Genomic DNA, 13,621 nt, shown 5'->3' with positions numbered 1-13,621 from the left:
CCCCCCTTTCCCTGCCCCTGCACTTGCTTAAAAACCTGTTCCATCTCTAACTTTTTCCAGTTCTGACAGATGCTGCCTGACCTGCTATTTCCAGCATTTTCTGTTTTTAATGCCATAAGTATATATTAGTATTCTTTGATCTGCCTTTTTTCCCCTTCCACCATTTTCCATGCAAGGATAGAGCCCTGTCCTGCTAAAGACTCGACTATAGTCACAGCTATAGTGGCTCATCTGCTGGCTTCATCCACCAAGGTGGAGATAAGTGATGGATGGATGTTTGTGGCACGAGGTGATGCCTCAGTTGATTCACAGCTGAAAAGCTCATGCCTACAATTTGCCCAGCATTGTCTGTTTTAATAGGACAACAAATCCCTTCTGTACACTGAATAAGTGCCGAAGACACCAGTTGTTGTGGCATGTGTGAGGTTTGCGTGATTCGATTGGGTCACAAATTAGATAAGGACACACAGTGACTAGCACTGTGCAGAGGAAAGGAGGAAAGGACAGCTAAAGCAGCTAGGGCCTGAATTTAAATGGAAGTTGTAATGCTCACGCACTGCTATCAAACGGCAGGGGCTGGAATTGACTGGCAGATGCTTGTTCGAATCACCAGCTTGGAAAACTGAATTTTATGGTAAGTTTGTAATGACAGAGACCACACAGATCACAAAAAAAGGACAAGAAGTAAATGGGTATGTAAAAACATGTTAAAGAACCAGAGACACAGCTAAGAAAAGCTAAAGGAAAGTGAGATACAATTAGAGTCTCAATGACAAAGATGGCCAGTAAATTTGATGGGAGAAAAATTCAGACAGCAGAAATGAACATTAATGAAATAAAAAGTAAATGTACCAGGGAGTGAAAACTGAGGATTGAACCCAAATTAGTGTGAGTTGGAAGAAAAGTTGTAAGAAGGAAAGAAAGACTTGCATTTATATAGCACCTTTCATGACCACTGGATGAAGTACATTTTGGAGTGTAGTCACTGTTGTAATGTGGGAAACGCAGCAGCCAATTTGCACACAGCAAGCTCCCACAAACAGCAAAGTGATAATGACCAGATAATCTGTTTTAGTGATGTTGATTGAGGGATAAATATTGGCCAGGACACCGGGGATAACTCCCCTGCTCTTCTTCGAAATACTGCCGTGGGATCTTTTACTTCCACCTGAGAGAGCAGACAGGGCCTCGGTTTAACGTCTCATCTGAAAGACAGCACCTCCAACAGTGCAGCACTCCCTCAATACTGCACTAGAGTGTCAGCCTAGATTTATGTGCTGAAGTCCCTGGAGTGGGACTTGAACCCACAACCTTCTGACTCAGAGGCAAGTGTGCAACCAACGGAGCAACTGGCTGACACCAAGAAAGCACAACCCTTCCTGAATGGCAAAGTTTTAAAGGGCACCCATTGAGGACATTCAGTCCGGAGCATACTGCAGATCCCCTTCTGACCCATCCAGACACACAGGGCTGGATTTTCATTGGGCCGTGGAGTCGGGATTGGAGGCATGTGGGGGTTTAAAATCCCAAAATCGGGGGTCCCGCCCCCAACCCGCTTCCATGTCAGTTTCAAAGGAGGCGGGTACCCGCCCCGCACTGGGACCCGCCTCCCCGAGGCGGGAAGGGGTTAGTGCCAATTAACTGCCTGTTAACAGGTAGTTAACAGGCAGTTTTTAGCCTAATCTCTATTTTCATTGTTGAAATGTGGGATTCCCGACGGCTCCAAACCACGCCAAGTTAGCGAGGCGGGCCGTCGGGATGAAGGGCTTGGATGGGTCAAGATGTCCGGTGTTCAGGTGAGTGATGGGTGCATGAGTGCAGAGGTAAGTGTGTTTGGTCTGGGTAACGTGTTTAAAGAAGTTCTACTAACCTTTACTTACCTTTACAGCCTGCCTTCCTTCAGGTCTCTGGAGTCCTTCATCTCACCGGCACAGAAAGCAGAATGGCCACCAGCTGTCAAAATCTGCAGCCTCTGCTTTCTGTTCCGGGGAGATCTCTAAATCATCCTGAGAGGAAGGAATTAACCTGGAGTACAGATCGTCAGTGTTTGACAGCTTCAAACAGCTGTGAAACGCTGATATTTCATCTGTCAAAAGGTCTTGACAGATGAAATTTCAATCTGTGACGTCACCTGTTGCCGGGTGGCCCTTAATTGGCCTGCTGAGCCTGCTGGGTGGGCTCAACAAGGCCAATCAATTCTAAATTGCATGGGTTGGCTAGAACTCGATGGAGGCAGGACTACAACCCCAAAAGTTGTAGTCCCGCCTCCTACCCGCCGCCTCAATGAAAATCCAGCCCGCAATGCGTGTTTTCAACACCCTGATGGTCCTCTTGATCACCAGCTGCTATGTGGGGCACTCAGACATGAAAGCAGGGGATGTGCTTTGCCCCCCAGAAGGTCAGGGAAGGTTGAGTGACAAAGGATGAAGCTTCATTGCAATTTCCTGCATATCGGGCATTGACATAGTGGGTACTTTGATTGTTGTCCCACACTAGTCATGGAGTCTCTATCTGGACATTGAGGGAGTGGAATCCCTTCCTGTTGAGGTAGCTGAGTGGGTGTTCTGTGGGCACTCTCAATGCAGATGTATGTGCCATCTATTGTACCCTAGACCTTTGGGAAACCAGCAAACCCATTAAATTATGTCCCTATCTCTCAGCCGCCTTGCTATAATGCCAAATCTTAGGAATTGTGCTGCTCTGCTGTAAAGGACATTAGTGGCCTGACAAATGCATGCCCATACTGCTTGCTGGCTGATGATGTAGCGCTCCCCTGCGGCTGCCTGAAATGATCCTGTGCTGTAGAAGTTGAGGGCAATGGTCAGCTTCGTAGCCACAGAGAGCAGTGTGGGCACATGAGAGTGGTGGCAGGTCTTCATTCAGCAAGTCACAAAGTACCCTATTACCTCTTTGGTAAAGTTACTCAGAGAGTTCCTGATGTGCCCTGTGTTGCTGTATATTCTCTTCAGGGGGGCTAATACCTGGTGGGGCTGCATCCTTCTTGAATGCTGCCTGACTTTGCTTAGCTCCATCAATTGCGGCTCCTCTTTCTCCATGATTATGATGCATGCCCATAGGGAAAGCCATATCTGCTCCCGAGATGCCCTGATGGTGGGGGGGGGTCTGCAAATCTTCGGGTCAGCTGACCCTGTGAGAGGTGGTCAGAAGCAAGTAAATGTCTTTCTAGAAAAAAAAATGCACAAAATAAAACTGGCTCATAAAGCGTTACCAAGTTGTAGAAATCACTCCTCAAGCTCACAATCTTGTAAACTGCCTTGATTAGGTGGTCCTGGCAGCTGGTGCATCTCATTTATCTCAATCTGACTTACCCAGAGTGCGAAGGCAGTATATAAATATGAAATTGACAGCTGCTGCACCATTGGCTTTCATTCAGATACGCAAATGAGGCCAGTGGGTGGATCACTGGAAAGCGCAAATAACACGGGGGAAGGGTTTTCAAGCCGCACAAGCAGTGGAATTGACGTCCACCTGAATTTCCTTACTACAAAAAAATTCCTACATAATTTATGCACTGCTAATGCACTGAAAACAGTGAAGAAATTCACCTCCAATAATCTGTAACTATTTGCGGATTGCGTTAATCATAGGACGTGCTTTCTGTATTGTTTTAATGTGTGTGAACTATCAGCTTTTTAAACTGATGGGCATTTCAACCCATTTGTCAGTTTGTTAGTGTTTCACAGGAAAAATAAGCTTTTCTCACTAAGATCAAAAGTTGTCAATATGAACTGATTAGATCTGTTGGAAGATTACAGCGAAGGCTGCTGGAAGCACTCAATCGGATATTACTTTCTCCCATGGTTGCACCTAAACTTGTAGCAGAAAAGTTTTAAGATATATTCAGTCATAAATTTTGCATAAAATAAACTAGGTTATTATTTACAATTGGCCTCAGTCATTAAAGTGCTGATCAGTCCACCTTCAGGAAGGTGAGATAACACATACAAGATCAGAGTATCCTGTACACACAACAAGAGAGTTTTAGTGCGTCACAAGGGTCGTAACAATATCATGTAACTAGAGTTTGGACAGTGAAGATAAAGGTAAACTTCTGATCATAGGGGACGTATGGTCCACTTACAGGAATGTCAGGTGATGTCGAATCCAAGAGACTATATAGTGTAGACCTTAACACCGAGTGTAACAAAACATCCACAGACGTTGTTAAATTGTTTTCCTGACCGAGGTTTTAACCATAAGATTAGCTGAGATAAAAATGCTAGAAATTGAAATAAAAATGCTGGAAATGCACAGCGTTGTCAGTACTTGCTAACTGAGTATTTGTAGATGGCTATCTTGTGTTTAGATATAATGTTTGCTCATTCTTTTCAAGAACAGACTGAATACACTCAACAAATTATATTGATACATATATTGCATTTTGTACATAATATATATACACACACACTGTTTGATTAGTGTAGAATAATGTACTGTCCTTGTATGTACAGTATCTACTCAAAATTGAGCAGAGAGTAACAGCTAACATTGTGAATGCCTCTATAGGCCTTTTTAAATTAAACTATAAGGAGACACCGGGTTGCCCTAGTGGCATCAAACGAGAAAAAAAAACTAACAAAGGTGCCTCACTTTTTAGAGGAGCCCAACTAATAGAAAACCTAAACAAAAACAAAGGAAACTTATAACTTAAATGATATTATTTACCCTCACCACCACATCCTCCAGTCCCTCCGGTCGCGGAAAGCCTCCAGTGTACCGGCGGACTCTGCATGCTCCTTCTCCAGGGCCACCCGGGCGTGCATAATACCAAAGAAGAGAGGCAGGCAGTCAGAGCGACCACCCGCACTGGCTGCCTACAACCTGGACCTGTGGATGGCCACCTTGGCCAGGCCCAGGAGCAGACCCACGAGGAGGTCCTCCGACTTGCCACCTCCCCCCCCCCCCCCCCCCCAGGCTGAAGGTCAGGAGAGTGGAATGGCTCTGTATGTGATGATAGAGCAAGTATCAGAAAGCATATTTGCAAGCATATTGTATGTAACCATGGAAACCGTTAAAATGCTTCTTGATGTTTCAAAGGCCCTTCAGGGCAATTGCTCTTAAAGTATTCCTACTGCACCATCAAAAGGCTTCAGAGAGCCTCAGCTGCACATCTGGTTAAAAGATATAAACATATGAGAATAATTTGTAGGATCACATAGCTATCAGTTACTGGAACGTTGTTTTCACGCCTGTTGTAATGCTGTTTGACCTGTGTCAGCTGAGAGAGTTGAAATGTTACGGTCAAGTCTGATATGTGGTACAGTAGTTCTGTTAAACTGGAGGGGAGTTTAAGCAACACAAAAATCAGAGATAACTTCAAATTACTGTAAAAAACGTGTAATTGTTTATTAAAAAAAAAGCCTATTCAATGCTGTACCTGGTGGTAGTCTGAGGACGCAGCAGTAAGGCACTATGTCAGAGTGGTAGATGGGGCTTCACACTTGTGATTTTCCGCACCCAGAGTTAACTGTCTCAGCCAAGGTACCTAGGTATCCGCAAGATCCTGCAAACCCATTGGCAGGATAGGCGCACCAACGTCAGTGTTCTCGCTCAGGCCAACATCCCCAGCATCGAAGCTTTGACCACGTTTGATCAGCTCCGATGGACGGGTCACATCGTCCGCATGCCCGATACGAGACTCCCAAAACAAGTGCTGTACTCGGAGCTCCAACACGGCAAGAGAGCCCCAGGTGGGCAGAGGAAATGCTTCAAGGACACCCTCAAAGCCTCCTTGAAAAAGTGCAACATCCCCACTGACACGTGGGAAACCCTGGCCCAAGGCCGCACAAAGTGGAGGAGAAGCATCCGGGAAGGCGCCGAACACCTCGAGTCTCTTCGCCGGGAGCAAGAGGAAGCCAAGCAGACGGAGCGCACGTCAACCCAAGCACCCCACCCACCCACCCCTTCAACCACCATCTGCCCGACCTGTGACAGAGACTGTAGGTCCCGCATTGGACTCATCAGTCACCTGAGAACTCATTTTTAGTGTGGAAGCAAGTCATCCTCGGTTCCGAGGGACTGCCTAAGAGAGATCTAGGGGCGGCATAAGTTGGAGAGAATCAGCCATATTTTTTGGCACATCTCCTAGAAATAGTTCAAGGCTTGTTGGGGCTGATATGTGATACTAGCAGAAACTAAAGTTATTTTCTCCTGCCTCAACAACAAAAAAATGAAAGAAAAAAAGGATTTCTGAAAAAAATCATCATTAGGGAAAGCCTGGCTTCTAGTTTTCACAACCAGAGTATTGCTATGGATCACAGTCAACAATCTAGAATGTGTAATATTATCATCCACAAGTAAAGTTTTCCTTCAGAGGTCCTTGATAACTATTCTGAATCGGTTTATAAAACGCTTGCTTCTCCATATGGTCTTTCAGAGTAGGCTTGGTATTTTCTTATTTTGACTAACGTATAATTGAGAAATCAGTTATAGGAGAATGAGTTGTTATTTTCAAGTAACTGCCGTGACACCGATCAGTTTTGTTTTGGCTACTTTAGTCTTCATATTTTGAACAGATGTTCAACTCTAGTTTCTTGAGACAAAGGGATCATTTTTGAGTGTTAACTAGCATGAAACAAAACGATTTCCTTTTTATTGTTTGTTTTTATTTGGGCAGTTTTCAACTTCATTCTATTTCCCTGCAGAGCCTCAGGAGGTTATAGATGATGCAGTTAGTCTTGCGTTTCATGTTTAATTTTGCATTCAATTATATGTATATTGACATAGCTCATGCATTCAATACTTACGTTAGATGATTGTGTGGCACTGTGCTCAGTCTGATTATTGGCTAATTTGTATATTAAAACCCTACCACTTTGCAGATTAAAGTGGAATAAAGATGGCAAAGCAATCATAAAGTAATTTGCTTTCAAGAATAATACATTGGACAATAATAGTCCATGAATGACAGCCATTGCTAAACACACCCAAAATCAAATAAAGTCCATATATGATGGGCTTAATTGCAGAGCATTCCACAATAATTTGATCCACAACATCCAGGTTGGCGGTTCAGTGAAACTAAGTCAATGGAGTTCATTCAATGGCTGCTTTTAGCAAGAAAGCAGCTAACTTGTTTCTTCCAGGATCCTACACATTTTATAAGACCTGTTTCTATCCATGTTTTTTTTCCCAATTAACTTGCTGAATGAATAATTGTAAGAGGTTGTTGATCATTGATTTGCAAATCGCAGTAATGAATGTCGTACCATTTATCCACCCACTCTGCAAGCCCGTTTATGCCGTCCCTATATTTTGGTGCAGTCTTGCACATTATTAGCTGTACACCCAATTTGGTATGACCTTCCAATTTTGACACCATACCTCAAATTTCTGAGTCCAAATTGTAATGTATGTAATGTATATATACCTTAAGGGAGAGAACTACTTTTTACAGCTCCTGTATGCTGTAGTACCGGCAGTGACCACACCTGTCTATAAACCCTGAGTAGTGATCTGTACAGTTAGTTCTAGAGTAACCCTCATTCAGTAAACACCTGTTGAATCGTCCCCTGCAGTCTGTTGTCTGATTATTGAAGGACACAACATTAAGATACACGGATATAACACAAATCACTTCTGTAAATAGTAAGCAACAGTGGTCCCAGCACGAAACCCTGCAGACACCACTTTCTAGTATGCTAGTATGCAGGTGCAGCAAGTGATCAAGAAGGCCAATGGAATGTTGGCTTTTATTGCTAGGGGGATGGAATATAAAAACAGGGAGGTATTGCTGCAGTTGTACAAGGTATTGGTGAGACCGTACCTGGAATACTGCATACAGTTTTGGTGTCTATACTTAAGAAAAGACATACTTGCTCTCGAGTCAGTACAAAGAAGGTTCACTCGGTTAATCCCGGGGATGAGGGGGTGGTCATATGAGGAGAGGTTGAGTAGATTGGGACTCTACTCATTGGAGTTCAGAAGAATGAGAGGCGATCTTATTGAAACATATAAGATTGTGAAGGGGCTTGATCGGGTGGATGCGGTGAGGATGTTCCCAATGATGGGTGAAACTAGAACTAGGGGGCATAATCTTAAAATAAGGGGCTGCTCTTTCAAAACTGAGATGAGGAGAAACTTCTTCACTCAGAGGGTGGTAGGTTTGTGGAATTTGCTGCCCCAGAAAACTGTGGAAGCTACATCATTAAATAAATTTAAAACCATAATAGATAGTTTCCTAGAAGTAAAGGGAATTAAGGGTTACGGGGAGCGGGCAGGAAATTGGACATGAGTCTAGGTTCGGAATGGTCATGGCCCTGTGGGTAGTGGAGTGGGCCCAGGGGCCGTGTAGCCTGGTTCTGCTCCTACTGTGTTCTAATTCTGTGTTAGATTTCAGGAGATGGTTTTATTCCTGTTCCTGGCTGGGGTGGAGATCGCCTTTACAGAAGGTAAGTACTGTAGAAAATATAGGGACAGAGTGATCTCCTGGAAGAATTTCGATCGCCTAGATGGGTCGGAGAGGAATTTCCCAGATTTTTTTCTCCCAAATTGGCCATTGGGTCTTTATCTGGTTTTTCGCCTCTCCCGGGAGATCACATGGGTTCGGGTGGATGCAGAGTGATAGAAGATTTGAGGTTAGGATCAGATCAGCCATGATCTTATTGAATGGTGGAGCAGGCTCGAGGGGCCGATTGGCCTACTCCTGCTCCTATTTCTTATGTTCTACTTCCTGCCAGTGTGAGAAACTACCCTCTGTTTTGTAGCTGTCTTGCAATCCATTCTGCTACTTGTCCACTAACTGCATATGCCCTGACCTTCACTGCCAATCCTGTACTGTCTGTAGCTATGTTTCCGTTATCCGTGATACATCTGTTTACTCACTTCTAGTTACTGCTTCCATTTCTCCTGTTTTGTTGCCGATGCTCTGTACATTGCTCTCCAGGCAATTTAATATGCTCCTATTTTTCATTACTCCTTTATTTTTAACAGGTATTTTATTAGTACTTCCTACAACCTTTTCTGTTCCATAAGTTTTTGTTTATCACTTTATGGCCTTGATTTTCATTGAGCCGTGGATTTGGGTTTGGAGGCGGCCGGGGGGGGTTAAAATTGCAAAAACTGGCGGGCGGGCCCCCCCAGCCTGGTTCCCGACTCCGAGCAATTTTAACTCGGGCGTGTCTGATGGTCCCGACTCCGTCCCGCATCCAACAGGTGGGACTGGTCTTTAAGGCCCTTAATTACCACTAAATGGCCTATATAATCCTATTTTAACAGGTCTTTGCAACTTTAACCCTTTTCCCACGTAAAACACGCCTGGTAGGAATCACAAATGTGAAACTTGGCGGGAGCACTATTCGATTGCTGACTATCAACTGCAGGTCAACCATTAAAGAGGAGATTTGAACAGCCATCATTTGCAGGTGGCAGGACTTAGTGGTCTCAGGTCTGGGGCAACTTTTAGAAGGCTTAACCACACCTGTGGAAGGTTGGAGCCTCACACCCATCTCCAGTGTGACGTCCTGGGAAACCCCTCTCGCCACCTTCACTCAGCGCTTCCTCAACGGAGGCATATACCAGATGCATGGGAGCCATTTATTTCCTTCCCTTCTGGGCATTAGATGAGCTCGAACACCAGCCGTGGCACCAGCAGAACCAAGAACAACTGCAGCAGCAACAGGAGCGCCAGACTGCTGCTCACCCACCTGAAGCTGCACAGGCCAGAAGGGGCCAGCGCTTGGAAGTGGCTTTAGAGCACCTTGCTGCACATCAGGGGGCCATGGGGACCCGTATCTGTACTGGCAGTCCTACTCGGAAGGACTTCCATGAAGGTCTGGTTTCTCTGATCAATAGATGCCCATCGCTCCGCAAGAGATGTCATTCTATTATGAACACTCACCATGTTTTCTGCACTCTGGCGACTTATCTCCTCCATGGAGGTTGCCATCCTTTCCATGGTGACGCGTTGATGTGCCAATGACTCCACAAAGCCTCTGCTCATGTTCGCTATGGACTCCTCCATTCGCTCCACACTCGCATCGACCCTGGAGACAAAACCTGCCAGAGACTCCTGCATCTGTTCCTGGAGTTCCAGCACCGCTGATCTTATGGATGGACCCAGAGGCAGAGGGTCAACATGCAGCTGAGCCCTGCGCCCTCCGACTAGCACTCTCCACTGCTGTCCCTGTCTTCACAATCTGCTGATGCTCACTTGTGAGCTGTGATACACCAGGTGACAACACTTCTATGTCCCGAAGGTCCCACTGAGGTGTGAGTGTCTGCGCTGGTGCTGGGTGCGCTGAATTCTGCTGACGCTGCGCCCTCAGAGGTTGCAGCTTCCTCAGAGGAGTCTGGATGCTCAGACTGTTCCTCCTGGCTAGTGGGGACAGGTGCTTGCGATGGTCCTGTGGGGGAGTAAAGGAAAGAGTCAGAGATGTGATGCCAAGGTTACATGCACATTGCATATTGCAGATGATCATAAGTCCATCTGTTAGAACTTCAGAATCATTATCAGCGACTCAAGCAATGTCAATGAGAGAGATGGAAAACTATTCTGTCACCAGCTTGCTGTGATGCACCCGTCTGTCCATCCCCCCACTTGCGCATCTTCCTCCACTCCTACGATCTCCAGGACCGCCTCCTCCCAGGGGGTGAGGTGGGCTAGTGAGGGTGGCCCTCCTCCTGTCCTCGCTCTTTCTCGCTTATTGTGAGCTCTCTTTTCCTGCAATGAGGGAGACAAGTGAAGGTTCAGTGAGAATGAAGGAGTGAGTGTAGAGATTCCATAGCATAGATACTTAGGAGAGAAAGATGGAGTGAGGTGGCAAGACCAAGGGCCCTCCCTGTGTGTTGTCAGTTGTGTTCAAAGCATCAGAGTGATAAGGAGTGTGAGGGCTGCATAGCCGAATAGTTATGTGAATGTGACCATAGAGAGAAAGGGAATGGATAAGGGTGCATGGATGTCAATGTCAAGTGGGATGTGGAGGAAGAGATTGCTAAAGCTGAGTGCTGGTGAGGAAAGGCAATGGGGATCAGATTGAGGGTGATGGGAAATCCATACTCACTTTTCCAGTGCGCAGAAGGTCATGAACTCTCCCTGCACTGAATCCAGGTTCTGCGGGGTACTGATAATGAGTTGACCTCCTCTGCCACCTGTATCCACTCAGCCTTGGTCTGCTGGGGAGGCTTCTTCCTCCCTGAAGAAGGGAAGAGCACCTCTTTATGAGCTCTTGCTCCCTCAACTAAAGCTTGCAGGGCCACATCATCAAACCTGGGAGCAGACCTAGCTCTCTCGATGGTCATTCTGCCTCCAGGTTCCTCTAGCATGAAAGGGCAAAAGGTTAGCAGTCTGCAAAAGAAGCAAGGCTTGTTGCAGACCTTAAATACAGCAGCAATGATGACATCATCAGAGGGGACTTTCAGTCATGAAAAATGCCTTTGCAAAGGCTTCCCGCATGTTGGAAATCAATTGGCCAATTGAGTTAAAATTACATCAATCTTCCACATCCATTTAGATTCGTGTGGGAAACACGAAATTCGGATAACACGACACCATCCCGCACCTGAGCTAAAATCACCCCCTATATCTTTAGCACTTGGCTCGGGTAGTAATCTGGAGCTTACCACCCTTGAGATCCTGCTTTTTAATTTAGTTCCTAGCCACTGATGCTCCCTTAGTAGGACAACCTCCCTATTCTTTCCTATGTTGTTGGTTCCAACATGGACCACGGCAATTGGTTCTACCCCTCCTTTTCCAAGTTCCTTTCTAGCCGCATCGAAATACCCCTTACCCTGGCACCAGGTAGGCAATACACTGTCCTATACACTCGATCACAACTGCAGAGAATATCCTCTATCTTCCTGATTATTGAACCTCCTGTGGTAAACCACTGTTTGTATTCCTGTTTGTCCTGTTTGTATTCCACTGTGTACATGCCTGGACATGCCTTGGCTGACTCCTCCCACAGGTCCTAGTATAAAGGTGACTGCTCCCCAGCCCTTGGTATCCTGGACCGGTCGACCACTCGAGGCAGACCTCCATTCTGTTGTTAATAAAAGCCTTTAGTTACTCTTCTAACTCTCAGTCTTTTATGAGTAATTGATAGCGCATCAATTTTATTAACAACATTTTTATAATGGAGAAGATCCTCACACCAGCATGCCTGGACTTAGATCATCGGGAGGCGGACTCATCCACCAAGTTTACTCACTGGCTTAAGTGTTTCGAAAAATTCCTGACCGCCTCCGAAGCAATCAAATCGGACGAGGACAAACTGGATGTCCTGACCTCCAAAGTGAACCACCGAGTGTACTCGGTCATCCAAGACGCGACCTCGTACGCGGATGCTATCAAGCTCCTCAAGGACCAGTACACGCGCCCAGTGAACGAAGTGTACGCCAGGCACCTCCTGGGGAGTCGTAAACAACAACCTGGGGAATCGACCGTGGAATACCTTCAGGCACTGTCTGTGCTTGGCCGGGCCTGTGGTTGTAAGGATGTAAAGGCCGCCGTGTACACAGAGGAACTTATCCGGGACGCTTTTGTAGCGGGCCACAGATCCAATCACACACGACAGCGACTGTTGGAGCAGAGTAACCTCGACCTCAACAAGGCCTCTGAACTCGCACTATCGTTGGATGCAGCCTACCAGGGCATGGATGCCTACTCCTCTGCACCGTGGACGCCACGGGGAATGACAGCCTGGGACACGGTAGGACCGCCTCATAGCGCCGTGCCACCCCAGCCACACCCCAACAACGGCCCAACTACCGCAGCAGTGTCCCAAGGCCAGACAGCAGTGCCCCAAGGCCAGAAATGCTACTTCTGTGGCCAGGCAAAACACCCCAGAGCGCGCTGCCCGGCGAAAAACGCGATCTGCTCGGGCTGCGGGAAGAAGGGACACTACGCTAGCGTCTGCAGGGCCAAAGCCACCCCGAACCCCAGCAGCGCCGCGTGTGGGCCATGCGGGCCGCCATTTTGGACCTCCCCGGCCGTGTGCGAATCACCGGTACAGCAGCCATTTTGGACGCCTCCAGCCACATGGGGATCATGGACGCCGCCATCTTGGACGACAGCCGGGACGCAGCAGGCCCCCGACACCGCCTCATCTGATACCCGCAGCGACACACCGACCCCTACGCTGGCATCCGTTACACTGGACCAAGCGAGACCGCACCAACTGGCTAGTTCCACAATGGACATTAAGGTAAATGGTCACGATACAATCTGCCTTTTTGACTCTGGGAGCACGGAGAGCTTCATCCACCCCGACACGGTGCGGCGTTGCTCTCTCCCAGTCCTGCCTGCGCAACAGCGGATTTCTATGGCCTCCGAGTCCCAGTCGGCGGACATCGGCGGCTACTGCGTGGTGACACTCGTAGTAGACGGGACCGTGTACGATCATTTTAAACTTCTGGTCCTGCCTGACCTCTGCGCTGCCGTCCTGCTGGGGTTAGATTTTCAGTGCCACCTTAAAAGTGTTACGATGGCGTACGGTGGACCCCTACCCCCACTCACAGTCCGCAGCCAGCAGCTTCCAAATCCACTGTTTGCTAACCTCACCCCCGACTGTAAGCCCATCGCCACAAAGAGCAGGCGATACAGTGCCGGGGACAGGGTTTTCATTAAAACCGAAGTGGAGCGGCTCCTGAAAGAAGGGATTAT

The 13,621-nt window shown here is 47.0% G+C and overlaps 1 protein-coding gene across 1 annotated transcript in view; it reads left to right on the top strand.

The window, feature by feature from the left end:
* anos1b (anosmin 1b) overlaps window positions 1-13,621 on the top strand; it is a 215,907-nt gene that overhangs the window by 162,612 nt on the left and 39,674 nt on the right. The window lies entirely within an intron of this gene.

Source organism: Somniosus microcephalus, chromosome 6 (assembly GCF_052327205.1).
Source record: "Somniosus microcephalus isolate GS21.2 chromosome 6, FLI_Smic_1.0, whole genome shotgun sequence".
NCBI lineage: Eukaryota > Metazoa > Chordata > Chondrichthyes > Squaliformes > Somniosidae > Somniosus > Somniosus microcephalus.
Note: the sequence above shows the minus strand (reverse complement) of the source record. Positions and strands in the feature narration are given on the sequence as shown.